Consider the following 15,820-nt stretch of genomic DNA (forward strand, 5'->3'; position numbering starts at 1 on the left):
GCGGGGGGGTGTGTGACTGAATCGGGGTGGGGGGAGCAGGAGAGGACAGAGAAGGAAGGAGGCCTGCCTGACGGGAGAACTACAGCAGTGACAGTGGGAGGAGGCAACATACTGCAGCCTCCTCCCGCCACCCGATCAACGACCAAGGTGTCTATGGGGTTAAAGGGGTACTCCCCCCAAGAGCTAAACAAATGAAATGCTCCCAAAGCTAGCTGGCCTTACTCACCATGTCTTCCTGAGTATTTTGAGCCTTCTCCCATCTTTCTAGCTGCTGCCGTTCCTGAGTTACAAGTTTTTCTAAAAGCCAATCTATATCCAATATAGGAAACTACATTTCCCATCATGCAATGCTTCTGCCTGATGATGGTGAAGTAGCAAAGCTGAGACAATGAAGGAGATGATGACAGTGTAGCAGAGCTGAGATGGCGGTGTCCGTGTAGCAAAGCTGAATTGGAAGAGACGTTGTAGCAGAGCTGAGTTGGGGGTCACATTGTAGCAAAGATGAGTTGGGGATGATGGTGTAGCAGAGCTGAGTTGGGGATGACGGCGTAGCAGAACTGAGTTGGGGATGACGATGGGGAGCGGAGCTTGTCGCGGGGGGCGGAGCTTGCCGCGGGCGCTCGTGGGGGGCGGAGCTTGGCGCGGGCGATCGCGAGGGGGCGGAGCTTCTCACAGGCGATGGGGGCGGAGCTTGCCGTGGGCGATCGCGGGGGGGCTAGCCGTGGACGATGGGGGGTGGAGCTTGCTGTGGGCGATCGCGGGGGCGGAGCTTGCCGCGGGGGGTGCAGCGGCTATGCCTCGGGTGAGTGAGGGGGCAGTTGGTTGTGGCCCAGGGGGCTGTGTGCTGTGGGTGAGTGCTGCCGGGAGGCTCTGGACATGTGGGTGAGCTCTGGGCTGGGGGTGACCGAGGGGCTGCTGTTAGAGAGGGATGCAGTCACAGCTGCGCTGATCACTGTCTCCCTCTGTAACAGCAGCCACCCCATCAGTGTTCTCAGTCACTTCACTGTGCTGGGACTGAGGACACGTGATGCCGACACGGAGGGTGGGGGCCAGAAGCAGGGAGCGTGTCGGTGTAGACTGAGGTCTGATGATTCTATGCAATCCGTGGAGGTGAATGCAGCTGGATAACAGCAAAACTATGCAGAATCCGTAATAACTTTATATTGGAAAGATGGAAAGCTACGGGTGGGCAACGTATTAATGCAAAAATAATTTTGGGGGGAGGCAGGGAAACCATGATGTCCAGGGTCGTCATTATGCATTCTGGCACTCCTTTTCATTACATCCCTGGGCGTCATATTGGGGGAAGGAGTTAAAGTGTACCTCCTTAAAGTGTGTCACTTCAGGACTGTAGCAGGATACACTGAAAATTGCCTGGATGTATGCAGTTGTCCTCTGTTGCGGGATTAGAACGGAACTCGCGGAGGTGCCATAGATTGTATTATAAGTGTATTACAATGCAGTCAATGTCACTTCTAAACATTCTGTACCCTGCTCTCACACTATGGGGATGGCCAACCTGAAGGATTTTTTCACCGTATCCAGCCACAGTCCTAAAGTGATAGGTACACTTTAAAATAAATTAAGTGTTTTTTTCTGGGACCGTTTTTAATTAGTAATTTGGTTCCCTATTTCTACACCATTTACCATTCACAAACACTGACAGGGGGGACTATATATATATATATATATATATATATATATATATATATATACACACACATTATTTTTTTTTTTTTTTTTAAGGTAGTATTGTGCCTCTGGAGTGGGGATTGTGCTTAGGGTGGAGCTCCTGGTCCATATACCCCACTCCAACTTAAAGGTGTTATCCAGTGCTACAAAAACATGGCCACTTTCTTTCAGAGACAACATGACTCATGTCTCCAGTTCAGGTGTGGTTTACAATTAAGTTCAATTCACTTCAATAGAACTGAGCAGCAAAAACCCACCCAAGCTGGAGACTGGGTAAGGGCTGTCTCTGGGAAGGAGCCATGTTTTTGTAGCACTGGATAACACCTTTAAAAGCTGAAGAGACTCTAAAAAACACCAGGTTGTGCTCTATTAGAAACTTCAGAGCTTCCCAGGTGATGACTCCCAGGTTGGGATAGCACAGGCAGTGCTAGGCCTGTGGGAGCAGCAGCCAAGAGGACTTGGTGAAACCAGTGAGTGCAGAGGAGCTGTGGCATTAGTCAGGGGCTAAACGGCCTATGATTTATTTTATGTGCAAAATGTTGCCTAATGTCTTATATGCCTTTCCTTGAATTGACAAATAAAACATACTGCACTGACTGAACTGAAGCTGATGGTGTGCCAACCACCTCAGACTTTTTATACTTTTTGTCCCTCTAGAGGACTTTTATAAACAATAATTCGACTGTTAACACAATTTATTCAATACTTGGCAGCCTTATTTTACTTATGGTATGTGAAATGTTGTTGCCTAATAAATTCCTTCCACATAGTTTTAAAATATATATTTAATGTGTTGGAAGGCTCCATTTAGTTTTCTCTTCCAGTGTATTGGGCAGTTGGAAATGAAATATTGAATGAAACATGTTATTATAGTACTACTTTACAAGATAGTTCATGAAATTGACGTCAGATATTAAACAATGTGTAAAAATTCTTATTGTTTTATGAGGGAATATGTAAACACCAGTAAAACAGTGGCAGGAAAATATTTATCATAATAATTACCTTCAATTAATAATCATACACAAATCTCGCCTTTAATAATTACAGTGCTGTTCCAAGTCATAAATTTGCTTTATTCTGAAGTAGATGATACATTATGCTCATATGCTCAGCAAATGAGACTGGTAAGAATGAAATATCTTGTCTGAGCTCAATTTCAACTGTAATTAGGAATATGTGTTTGTACACATTATATACAGATAATGAAAAACATAATGTATGGAAGCTGTAATGATCTAATAACTGGAAGCTGTGAACTGCATGAAGCCAATTGTTATAAATATGGACCCTTTGTAAACCAGCACGATTTAGGAATTACTTTTTATCCCAAGAGGACATACACATTTATCATGGGGATATACAGATTAGGCAAATTAATTCAGAAAAGCAATATTTTAATTTGATTGTGTATTACATGTTTAGATATGGATTTTACAAAAAATTATCACAAATTTTTTTATCATCATCCTTTTATTACTAAAGGTTTTCTCTGGGACTTAAATATTGATGATCCTACCCCAAAACCACTGCCACTTAGCATAATGAATAGGCTGCAACCACATCTTCTTCATTGTTTACACAGATCTAGGCTGTGCCAAGTGCTGTTGCTTATATCATGCAGTTTATATTTAAGTAAATGGGAGAAGCTTCAATACCAAGTTCCCCCACTATAGAATGTTCGGAACTTTGCCTCGCAAGGAAAGAAGAGGCCACAGAACTTGCATGAGTGTTGTTGCCCTTCAATCAGCCAATCTGCAGGTATGTTGAGAACTGAACCCCAAACCATCTGGTATTCATATATAAAGGGTCTGAAAAAAACTATTAATTATATTATTCTTTAACCCCTTAATGTACCATGACATACCTGTACATCATTGCACCATGATGAAAAAGTCCCATCCATCACAAAATGTTACAAACAAAAACTACAGATTACATTGTAAAAAATGAGCACACACACAGTTCAGTTCATCATCTTTGTGTCTCCAGAGATAATCCACAAACCTTGGAGCTGTCTGCGATCTGAGAGGAAGGCACAGAAGCTGTGCACAAGTGTACTCACCAGCCGAAGTGTGCTCCTGAGGCCCTGGCCACTGTGTGATGTCAGCAGCCCAGCCATCACTCACAGAGTGGAGTAGTCTTTGGTAACCTGGGAAAGGAGCTATCAACAATTGGGACAGAGTACAGGGCACAGTTGCAAAAGAAAGCAATTTTGCTAATTAAAACATTTGCAAAATTGCTTACTAACAATCAAAAAGTTCAGGAGATGCTTGGGTTAAACCATTGCTGCTCTTTACTGTCACCACTAGTGAATAGCATATGTAAATGATGCATGAAAATTTGGTCCAGTGACCTTTTCCCGATAGCTTCTGTTACAAGAGTGTTCTGACAGAGAAGTCCCCCAGGTTCAACCATTTCTACCATGTTAGAACCAATCACTGCAACCTTCTCTCTACAAATGACTAGATCATTCTAGTCTAGTCCTGTAAGGCTACGTGACAAGAAAAGGTTTAGGCTTAGTTCCGACTTTGAAAGTGAAACTATTTTACATCTAGAGCCAGAAGCTAAGATTCATCTTTGAAGTCAGTTTTGGATCAGTTACAGTGCTGAGGCACTATAAGGCATTTTGCCCAAGACCTGGGTCGTGCCTTAAAGGCTTGTCCAGCGAAAATCTTTTTCTTTCAAAACAACTGGTGTCAGAAAGTTATATAGATTTGTAATTTACTTCTATTAAAAAATCTCAAGTCTTCCCATACTTATTAGCTATTATGTGTCCTGCAGGAAATGGTGTTTTATTTTCAGTCTGACTGCTGACATCTCTGGCCAAGACAGGAACTCTATCTCGGTTTTCTATGAATCCCTATAGAAAACCTCTCCTATTCTGGACAGTTCCTGTCTCGGCCAGAGATGTCAGCAGAGAGCACTGTGTCAGACTGAAATTAAAACATTTCCTGCATGACAAATAGAAGATAATAAATATGGGAGAACTTGAAATTTTTAACAGAAGAAAATTACAGATCTATACAACCTTCTCACACCAGTTGATTTGAAAGAAAAATATTTTCGCTGGACAACCCTTTTAAGGCAAGTTTAGCCTTTACCTCTCTAAAAGAAACAAACAAAAAAATTGTGACTGCTGCAATAAAAAATAAAAGCAATTTTTCTCACATACAGTAGCCTTACAGTGGTATATATGAGTATTATATAGCTCTCCATCTCATCTAAGTGATTTTAGTGCCATTACCACCAGTGGCTCCTAGGTGAGCTCCTAGGTAATAATGCTAATCTGTGCCCTATCTACTGTAGTTAGAATGTCTTCTGTATCTGCATACAGTTAAAATGCTCTCTGTGCCCCATATTGTAATAATACACCCTGTGCCCCATATAATAATAATGCCTATTCTTCCCCACAGTGTCCCCACATTGTAATAATGCCCCCATGCACTAATAATGCTTCATACAATATAAATGTCCCATATGCCTCCATATAGTAATGATGCCCTCCTTTGCCTCGATGTAGTAATAATTCCAATTGTGTGCCCATATCACAAGCTGCAGAGATGTGAATAAATTAGGGAATGGACCGCTACTTCTCTGCTAACCTTCAGAGGACACAGATGCCCCGGAGATGCGGGGCACAGGGCTAAAAATGCCTGGTCCCAATAATGCCCTTGCCCAAGATAATCTCCAGTCCTTGCTGAGAGGGAAATCATCTCTTAAGACTTGTTCTTGCTCCAAGAGAGACAGCCATCCAGTCAGAATCGGGAATTAACCGTGCAAAGACACTTTTACAATGACTAAACTATGTGGGATTCCAGCTGGAGTTAGTGCTGAGTCGCCTATATGACTGTACATTCCCAAAAGTACAAAATATAAATTTTATTACTACAATGCGCTGGAATGCACCACTGGAATGCAGTGACGTCCCCAAGATGGCAGCACCTGACGTTACAGAACAGGGACACAGGATTAGGTAAAGTAATAGACTGCAAAGGCAGTCTGTATCATTGTAAATACACTAAGGGACAGAACAGGGTCACTTATAAATACAAAGTGATCTCGTGCTGGATAACGTGAGATCCCTGTGTATTGACAGAGCGACAGGTAAACAATCATGGTAGCCTTTCCCGCCACTGTGCATGCCAGGAAGTTCCGGGCTTGTGACGATTCCTCCAATAAAATCAGGTGTAAGCCAAGAAACAAAAATGGCTACAGAACGTAAATATAGTACAAAAAAAAAAATGATTTTTACAACCTTATTGGTTCTCCTTAACTCTTTGAGGACCAAGCCCAAAATGATCCAGGGGACCGCGCAAATTTTATTTTTTGCATGAACTACTCCACCCATCCACCTCGTGGTAACCCCATCAGAATATAACATATAGACCAGGGATCTCAAACTCAATTTACCTGGGGGCCGCTGGAGGTAGAGTCTGGGTGAGGCTGGGCCGCATCAGGGTTTCCACAAGAAAAGCTCTTACAAAAACATTCCAATGTCATCAAATGTAATTATTATTATTCAGATTCAAATGTCTGTATTGACAGTTCCTTAACATTTAACTTTCTGAACATGAAAGTTACATCAGGTGACTCACAGGGGACGTCTTCATTGATCGGAGTTCTTCCCTTTTCATCATCTTCTCCTTCTCTCCTGTGCCATTGTGAGAACTTCTTCGAGCCACGAATCCACAGAATCTACCAGAGAAACAAATTAGGCTCCTCACACTGGCACCATCCTCATCTCTCTACTAACTGCACATCTGTATTGGCCCCTTTACACCCTCATTTAGTAGGTAGGCTGACTCTATCTGATCCACCTTATAGAATATGCCCCCCTCTGTGTACAGATGGCCCCTTGCTCAGTCTTCCATATAGATGGCCCCATGTGCATCTCCTTGGGAGCCCCTCTCTGTGTAGTCCCCCTATAGTAGATGCCCCCATGTAGTCCCCTCCTTATATTCCCCCCATATAGATGCCTCCTTTATATTGCCCCCCTTATCTCCCCCCCATATAGATGCCTCCTTTATGTTGCCCCCCTTATCTCCCCCCCCATATAGATGCCTCCTTTATGTTGCCCCCTTATCTCCCCCCCATATAGATGCCTCCTTTATGTTGCCTCCTTATCTCCCCCCCATATAGATGCCTCCTTTATGTTTCCCCCCTTATCTCCCCCCATATAGATGCCTCCTTTATGTTTCCCCCCTTATCTCCCCCCCATATAGATGCCTTTTTTTATGTTGCCCCCCTTATCTCCCCCCCCATATAGATGCCTCCTTTATGTTGCCCCCTTATCTCCCCCCCATATAGATGCCTCCTTTATGTTGCCCCCCTTATCTCCCCCCATATAGATGCCTCCTTTATGTTGCCCCCCTTATCTCCCCCCATATAGATGCCTCCTTTATGTTGCCCCCCTTATCTCCCCCCATATAGATGCCTCCTTTATGTTGCCCCCCTTATCTCCCCCCCATATAGATGCCTCCTTTATGTTGCCCCCCTTATCTCCCCCCCATATAGATGCCTCCTTTATGTTGCCTCCCTTATCTCCCCCCCCAGATAGATGCCTCCTTTATGTTGCCTCCCTTATCTCCCCCCCCAGATAGATGCCTCTTTTATGTTGCCCCCTTCTTAACTTTTCCCCCATATAGATGCCTCCCTTATCTTTCCCCCCAAATAAATGCCCCCCCCCTCTTTGTAGATGTTGTCCCCATATCTTGTACCCCGCAAAGTAGATAAAGAGCAAAACAAAAAAACAACTCACCTAACACATCGATCCCACGTCGCAGCTCCCTTCTTACTGACAGCCCCCGGCTGATGCTGCCTCCCTGCGGGTGTCCCCGGGATTCCCGGGCAGCACGCGCACCAGGGAGCTGTGTGCGCCAGGCTGTTACTTCCGGGTCAGCGCTCCCTGACTCGGAAGCAACAGCCGCTGCGCACACAGCTCCCTGGTGCGCGTGCTGCCCGGGAATCCCGGGGACACCCGCAGGGAGGCAGCATCAGCCGGGGGCCGTCCAACACAGACTCTTGTGACCGCAAGCAAAACACTGCTTGCGGTCACAAGAGTGATCGATCAATGGGCCGGGCGGCGGAGGGGGGCCGCCGGGCAGTAAATTGGTGGGGGCCGCAAACTTGTGTCCCGCGGGCCGCAGTTGGCCCGCGGGCCGCGAGTTTGAGACCCATGATATAGACGGAGTCAAATTTAACTTAACACACAACATTACAACACAAACTAGGAGCTTGACTCTCTTAATAGCTTTTCAGTGTTTTTTTGTTGTCTTCTGTTGTGTGATATCACGCTGCAGTGAACTATCATATGGTGTAAAGTCAAGTTTAAGTTAGCAATATCTGTAGCCACAGCAGGGAAAGCTTTTCAGTTCAATGGACGTTTGTCATAAGTATTGCACAGGCTAAGATTTACAAGAGTGCAGAGCATGGACTGAATACTGCTGTAATCTTTACATTCACTTCAAGTAGGAATTTTAAACCATTTAATGTATGTAATGTGACAGTCTATAAAAACTGCAATTAACTGTGCATGTTAAAATGTCTAATAAATGGCAAAAAATATCATGATCATGACACGTGTGTGTGAACATACCCCAAGAAGCTTTGTGCTGTATTACAAACTTTCTGGGGAAATGTATCTTACAACTGACTGTAACAAGGCACACAAATACCATGCTAGTCATTTGATAAATACTTTTGTCCCATTAAAATGAAAGAGGCCCACTGCAGTACGCCATAGTATACATATACATATATATAATGGGATGTCAACAGATAGCAGTGCCATATTAGGAGAATAAATTGTAATCAGAGATAGGCTATGTTCAAACAACGTCAAAAATAGAGAAAAGGCTTCCACTTTTGCAATTTTAAAAAACATCTGTTATTCCCGCAATTTAATTGACTGCAATGCAATGCATTGCAGTCAATGGAAAGACGGACGTCCAATGCACACAATGTAATGAATAATGGACTTTATTGCTGTGGACATCAAAATAATGATCATGACAATTATTTCCGGACGTCTTTTTTTGCAACAGTGGACTTTTTTATTAGTTGTTCACACACAGTATTTCTTTTGTCAATATACTTTCTCAGTTTTACTATTAAATTTAATGGACTTTTCAATTAAGCCGCATCCAAAGTCCAATTAGTAACCCAAACTAGAATAATGTGCCAACAGCCGTCATTGCACTAAGGGGAGCCAAGACAGCTAAATAAGGTCTGTTATTTTAGACTCATAATGGCGGACGTCATTTTAAACAGAGCTGTAAAAAACGTTGTGTGAACATAGCCATACAGAGCAAGTTTTTATTTGTAAGTCGAGTGCTCTACTTATACAGTTGGCTTAAAAGCTACAGGCTTTCACATACAGGCACAAATAGTACTGTTGTTTTTGTAAGACCTCATGGACATGGCATGGAGGCTATATGGTGGTGTCCCAAACAGCTTCACACTTTGAAACCTCTAGCGTCTCCTTCAGGTATGCATGAACCTATTCTTCACAAGATTCAATGTTCCTAGGGCTTAAAAAAAATGTTCCAAGACTAAAATGTCTTTACATGTTATGCATGAAGCATCAATCATGAATCAGAGATATGTAGAAATATGGGTCTTCATATTCAGGTTTAACAGCCAGCCATTTATACTGAAATATAAATAATATAAAATAATAATAATAATAATAATAATAATAATAATAATAATAATAATAATAATAATAATATTTCTCTTTGACATTTAGTAAACTAGTTAAAGCATATAATGATACAGAATTAATGCATGTTTTCAGTTCCAAAAAAACATTGTACTAGAGTGCTTAAAAAATATTGTTTGATGTGTTTCACATTTCTGCCAATCATTTCCTATGAACTGTTGACATAGTGAAAGATTGAAATAAAACAATTGTTAATCTTGTTCTGGTGTTTCTGTTTTTAGAATTCAGTTTCACTTTATTAACAGTCCAGGAAAATGAAAAACAATGAAATGCATCAAAATCAAGTCTTATACATATTGTATATTATTTCAGTTCATTTCATCTGTAGCACTGTTCATTCATTCTCTGAGATTGGATTCAAAATTAAATTGCCAACAAATAATAATCTTTTATACGTTTGATTTAGAGAATTCCTTTGACATTACCAGTTCCTTCTTATTAATAATACCAGCTACAAGTGGGAATATGCTGTTCTTCAATAAGATGTTTTGTCATTTGTAACTTTTCTGATAGATTAATTTCCTTATTGATTTAATTGAGAATACAAGAAACGTAAAATAGTACATTGCAGCATTAGTTATATCACTTTAAATCTTGACTTGGCTGCCTAACAGAATGCTTTTTAAGGCCAAGCAGTACTGACCAGATGGACTTAATTTCTTTTTAATTGGGATTTGGGTGCATTTGGGTGTGCCTGCATTCCAATTAACCATAACAGACAATGTAAAGTGCAGCCGGAGCCGCACTTTTCATTGTCTGCTGTCAAGTCTTGTGCGGCCATTATTCAATGAATAGTGGCCGCACAAAACTGACATGTCAGTTTTCGGTGCAACTGCAAGGAATACACTCCAGACAGAATTCTTTAGAAGTCAATGCAATGTATTTATTCAATTAATAATGGCCAGTGAATAAATATGTTGTGTGAACTTAGCCTAAGAGAGGAAAGTAACTATTAATGTTATAATTATAATTTATGCTGTGAACGTTATAATCATTGCACAGACCCATTAGCAGTATTAATGTGATTTCTGTATTTTTATTTTTTGTACGTGTGTGTCCTCATTTTCCTTGTAATTTTTAAAATAATTCATAGAATAGTTTTATATAATAACATTCTATTACCATCACAGCGATACCTTCCAAGCACATACTTAAAATTCTTAACTGTTCCATTGTGGATTAGTGGTTGTATAGTGTAGAATGATTTATAGTGTTCTAGTACTCTCTATCAAGGACACCCATAATCTAGCTAGCATTGTTTCAGTTCTTTATACACATAATAAAAACATAGCCATATCTCGTATTGCCCAACTTTCCGTGATCTCCGCCCAACAAAATGCACCCTGCTGGATTCACTTGGAATCAGCCTTGTTGGAACCCTACTCCTTGAACGGCTTACTATGGTCCACCGGTCTTCTCCCACGAGAACTGAAAGCCAAGTCCCCATTAACGCACCATTCACTGATTCTCTGGAGAACCCTCCGCTTCCAGTACAAATTCCAATTAAACCCCTCCCCAATGCTAGAAATACTTCGCAATCCTATGTTTCCCCCTGGCCTTTCCCCCTCACAATTTCGGTGGTGGACGGAAAACCATCTGACCACCCTCAAGAAGTTTACGCAACACTCCATATTAGTCCCTTTAGACAGATTTCGCAAAGATAAACTCATTCCGCCCTCAGAACTGTTTAGACTACTCCAAATTTACCATTTTCTCAAATCCCTCCCGTGGCAATATAACACTAGCACCTCCTTCTCATCATTTGAACACATTTGCCGTTCTGACCCAACTGGGAAGGGGATAATCTCTGATCTGTATTCCACATTCAACTCCCCTCCCCCCCCCCACAGACCAAATTACCTTTCATGATCAAATGGGAAACTGACCTTGCTCTTACACTATCCCCAGAGCGATGGCATCATTGCTGTGAACAGATCACTAAAGGAAGCCGACAAGTGTCCCTTATGGAATCCTCGATTAAGGTGCTACATAGGGTCCATTATGTGCCCAGCCTCCTTCATAAATTCTATCCCCATGTGCCACCGACCTGTTTCAATGGCTGCTCAGATACTGGCAATACACTGCATATTTGGTGGACCTGCCCTGTGGTCTCTAGCTTTTGGGATTCTATATTGGTAATTCTCTCCTCCCTGCTTCACAAAGCCCTCCCTAAAAGGCCATCAGCACTCCTACTAGGAGACAAATTTCCCTCCACTAATTTCAAACAACATAAACTACTCCAACACTTCCTTATGGCTGCCAGAATCCACATAGCGGCCAAATGGAGATCTCCCACACTGTCAGTCCAGGCAGTTGTTGACAGGGTGAATGCAATCATGCTCTATGAAAAAATTGAAGCCACCCGTACTGACACACTCGAACGATACACCGCAGTCTGGCAACCATGGCTAGACTACGCAAACACCCCATCCCTACTATCAATGCTCCGTCTGGCTTCCTAGCGATGGATTCCTCCGTACCTATGCATGAGCTGAACCCTCCACTCCCCCTCCCCCCCCAAGGGATTCTATTACCCTTCATGTTTAAATCCTGCAGGCACTTGAACGACCTTGTATGCTAATACTGTATATCTGTTTGTTTGTTTTATGTTTCCTCTTCCTTGATCTTATGTTTTCTTCTTCCAAGCCTGGAGGAGGTATCCAATGTACTTTATCACCCCTGCGTGGGGAGATTTTGCCTTCATCCTGTTTATTGTATGCATTAAATCTTCCTCAATAAAAACTTTGACACTAAAAACATAGCCATATGTAGTAAATTCACAGACACACAATAGCATCTTGCAGGACATTTGCCCATAGATTTTGCAGTTTAACCTGTAGATCCCAAGCACTTGTAGCTAGTGTTCCAGCTTGTCCTATAAATGCTTGATTGGCGATAAGTGTGTAGACTGGACAGGCCAAGGTAGTGTTGCAATTTGGCAGAGACATTCCTAGGAAACCCTTTGCTGTGTATGGGTATTATTGTACTGAAAAATGCCAGTTGGAAATCTTGCTTTGAGAGGAAACACATATGGCTTCCATACAAAAAAATCTGAATTTGTAGTTAACAATGATACAGTTCCAGTCCATAGTAATCCATGTTTTACATTCAAGGCACCACTTTTAAAGAAGGTGATAATGACCAGCTTTTAATGGCAGAGCACATCTGTAGAAGATGCTTGTGTTTGTTGAAACATCAAACAATCCTCTTTATTGGTGGTCTATCTGTTGTACATGCCCTCATTTAACCACATCTTCCCATACATCCTAATAGATTGTTGAGAATGGCTTAGATGACAGGCAGTTAGTTGAAACAACCATCCTGCTTCTCACTCAAAGCCTGTCTACTAGACAAAATGTCAGGTGCTTTGTATATGCATAATCGGCTAGGGAAACAATCTCTTACCGAGAGGTACACTACCCAAAAGAAGCCTTTGAAAGTATTTATATTAAGGTGGAGAGGGAAGCACTTTAACTCCATCTTAACCTATTGTCTACTCATTTACCTTTCTGCCCGAGACATAACTGTATGTTGAGTTTTGCAGTAATCCAATAATTCTGAGTGCAGTATTAATTATTATTATTTTTTGTTAATGAGTGTATTTGTGTCCTGTGAGCTTCTTCCCTTTTAACAGATATTATACATCATTATGATAAAAGTGACAATAATAGTGACAGGTACTGTATGAAGCAGTGCTTCTCAAACTGTGAGGCGGGCCTCACCAGTGAGGCCCCCCCTAGTTGTTGGTGAGGTCCAGCTGTGAAGCCAGTTTTCACAAAAGTAACTATGATCTGATGATGATGGAAAAATCTCCATTTTAGCAACATTATTAATTTATTTTGTACTTACTTTATTAGTATATAGAGCTTGGGAGGGTGAAAGGTAGCCCTAGCATTATTTTCAGCATTTAAATGGACTTTCACCACAGATGATGAGGCCTAGGAAACCTCTTGGTTAGTCTGGTGAGGCCCAGGCATTGCCTTGGTCTGTTGGGTGAGGCTCTAGTAGAAAAAGTTTGAGAAGCACTGGTATAGAGTGCCCATGAAAAGGACAGTCAGTGTATCCCTAGAAAAGTGACAGATGCAATGTTCCTGTAACAGAACCACTCATAATTCTACTATGATAGTTCCAGAAACAATTGCCTGGCCTAGTATCTTGCATAGGTGCCTACCACAGTATCACTCACAACTGTAAGCCACATAGTCCCTATAAATGGACATTCAATTAACATTCAATATGGCATGCTTAAAATATTTTGCCATTGAAGCCGTTCTTTATTGTCAGGACACTGAATTATGATGGCAGTGGTCAGGCTTGTTACTTTATTATTCAATTTGTTGCATGTAATGGATCTAAATTTCTACTCTATCTTTTTAAAATACTAAGTTTTATTAGCAAGATATAAAAGAAACTTTGCTATGTATTGATGTGTTAAGAAGGTCGCAGACCGTTTTTTGCAGAAAAGGAAAACACTAAAACTTCAACACAAGTTAATCATGAAATTCACAACAAGCTTACATTTTCTTTCTTTCCTCAAATTAATCAAGCAAAAACTACCTCATTTATTTCTTAGCTAACATTTGTCTAGAGCCAGAGGTTGATATCACTCTCTTCACAAATGCATGACACCTCCACATAATCCTCAAGCCATCTGCCATCAGTCAATAAATCCTCTTTAATTTCCATTAATTCTTATTAAAAAATCAAAGTAAATCCACTCATCTGGCTGAGAGGAAAAGGACAGATGCAAAGTAAGAGAAGATAGAAAGGGTAGTTTATGCATTTTATGTGTTTCTCAAATATATGAACATTGTATATTAGGAAAGATTTTAAAAAAAATAAAAAAAAGTTGTTTTCTTTATTCTGTACTTTGGAAAGGAAACTTTTCCTCCTTAGTCTAACGTAATGCCTCCTAAATGTGCTTGTACTGATGACATCACATTCAGTGGCTGTTTCTTTTTAACCAGCATTTACAGTTTTTATATTAATATAGTCAACATATAAACTTGAAGTACTGAGTATTGCATTACTTTCCATATTTATTGTACTGAACCAGGGTATTGGTGAAATTGTAATTTGAAGGCCTATACTAAAGTTATTTTTAGGATGTCAGCTTTTACAATCCAATAAACTTTACTGTTATTGCTCACACACAGGCCATATGCAGTATCCCAGTACTCAGAACTAATAGAACTATTTTGTTGCTATGCTTTCTAGGGCTATGTTCACAAGGCGTATGAGTCCGGCCACATTTCGTACATTTCGTACATGTGCGGCTGAAACTACAGGCGTGGAAAAAATAGACATGCGGCCGGATGCGTACGAACCGTGAACATACGCCCGTAGTAAAGTTATGCTTCCCTAGCTTGTTTCGAAGCGATCTGAAACAGGTCATTTACTTGGAAATCTTCGCCCAGCCCAATAAAACTCACAGAACCTTTTGGATAGAAAAATCAAGTTCAATTTGGCTGAAATAAGTACTCCGTACGAGACCGCAAGGAAATCCACGGCCGTGAGTTTCAACATTTCCGTCCTCAAACAATGGTCTTGTTCATTTTTCACGGCGCCGTATAGGATCCGGCCGTAAGCTCATACGTAGTGTGCACTGTGCGGGCGTATATTGTATACTTTCAAGCGAACGCATCAACCGCAAAACTACGTGCGTGTATTTGTGGTTCGCACTACGGCCAGACTCATACACAGTGTGAACATAGCCTAGTAATGTTAAAATGTATTGTAACTTTTCACCTTCTGGCTAGCAAGAATTCATAAAATTGATCAAAACACACATTATTGAGGTTTAGGTTGTTTTCTGATAGGTAAAGAATGGGGTCCATGTTTTCCAGGACTCCCTAGGGCTCCATCCAACTTCAGTAGCCACCAATAATCAAATGCTGCACACTCAGGTTTATGCCTAAAGTTTGTTCAACTCTAGTTAGGAACACTTTAGAAATTTGTAGAATTTTCTACAAAAGGGAGGAGTTAAGATAATTAGTTGTCTGTATATACCCAGCTTAGCCAAACTACATATATGTCCAGCTGAGATGGTTCTCAAATAAATCACAGAATTTTCCACATTGGGAGGTAGAGTTATAAAAGACTGGTCAAGGCTACAGGTTCAGAAGCTGTTGTTCCTGTAAAAATAGAAATCCAATTGCCACCTCACACCTATGTGATGGATTTCTTTCTTCAGCTACAGCTTTCAGCTTGTAGAAATGAGTGCTTACAAGGACACTGTAGATTTTTCCAGGTACCCGAAGTGGGCTTCTGGCTGGGAGCCTTGTGGGTGCCACTTCACATCACCATGATAGAAAACCATAGATTATGGCACCCATCCATGAAAGTAAGTAAATGCTAGAAGGCAACCAAGGGAATCACCTTTTAGAGCAGCATACAGTATCTTAG

The 15,820-nt window shown here is 41.4% G+C and overlaps 1 protein-coding gene across 1 annotated transcript in view; it reads left to right on the top strand.

The window, feature by feature from the left end:
- Positions 1–15,820, top strand: part of FSTL5 (follistatin like 5) — a 538,172-nt gene that overhangs the window by 264,495 nt on the left and 257,857 nt on the right. The window lies entirely within an intron of this gene.

The sequence above is a fragment of the Dendropsophus ebraccatus genome, chromosome 7 (genome assembly GCF_027789765.1).
Source record: "Dendropsophus ebraccatus isolate aDenEbr1 chromosome 7, aDenEbr1.pat, whole genome shotgun sequence".
NCBI lineage: Eukaryota > Metazoa > Chordata > Amphibia > Anura > Hylidae > Dendropsophus > Dendropsophus ebraccatus.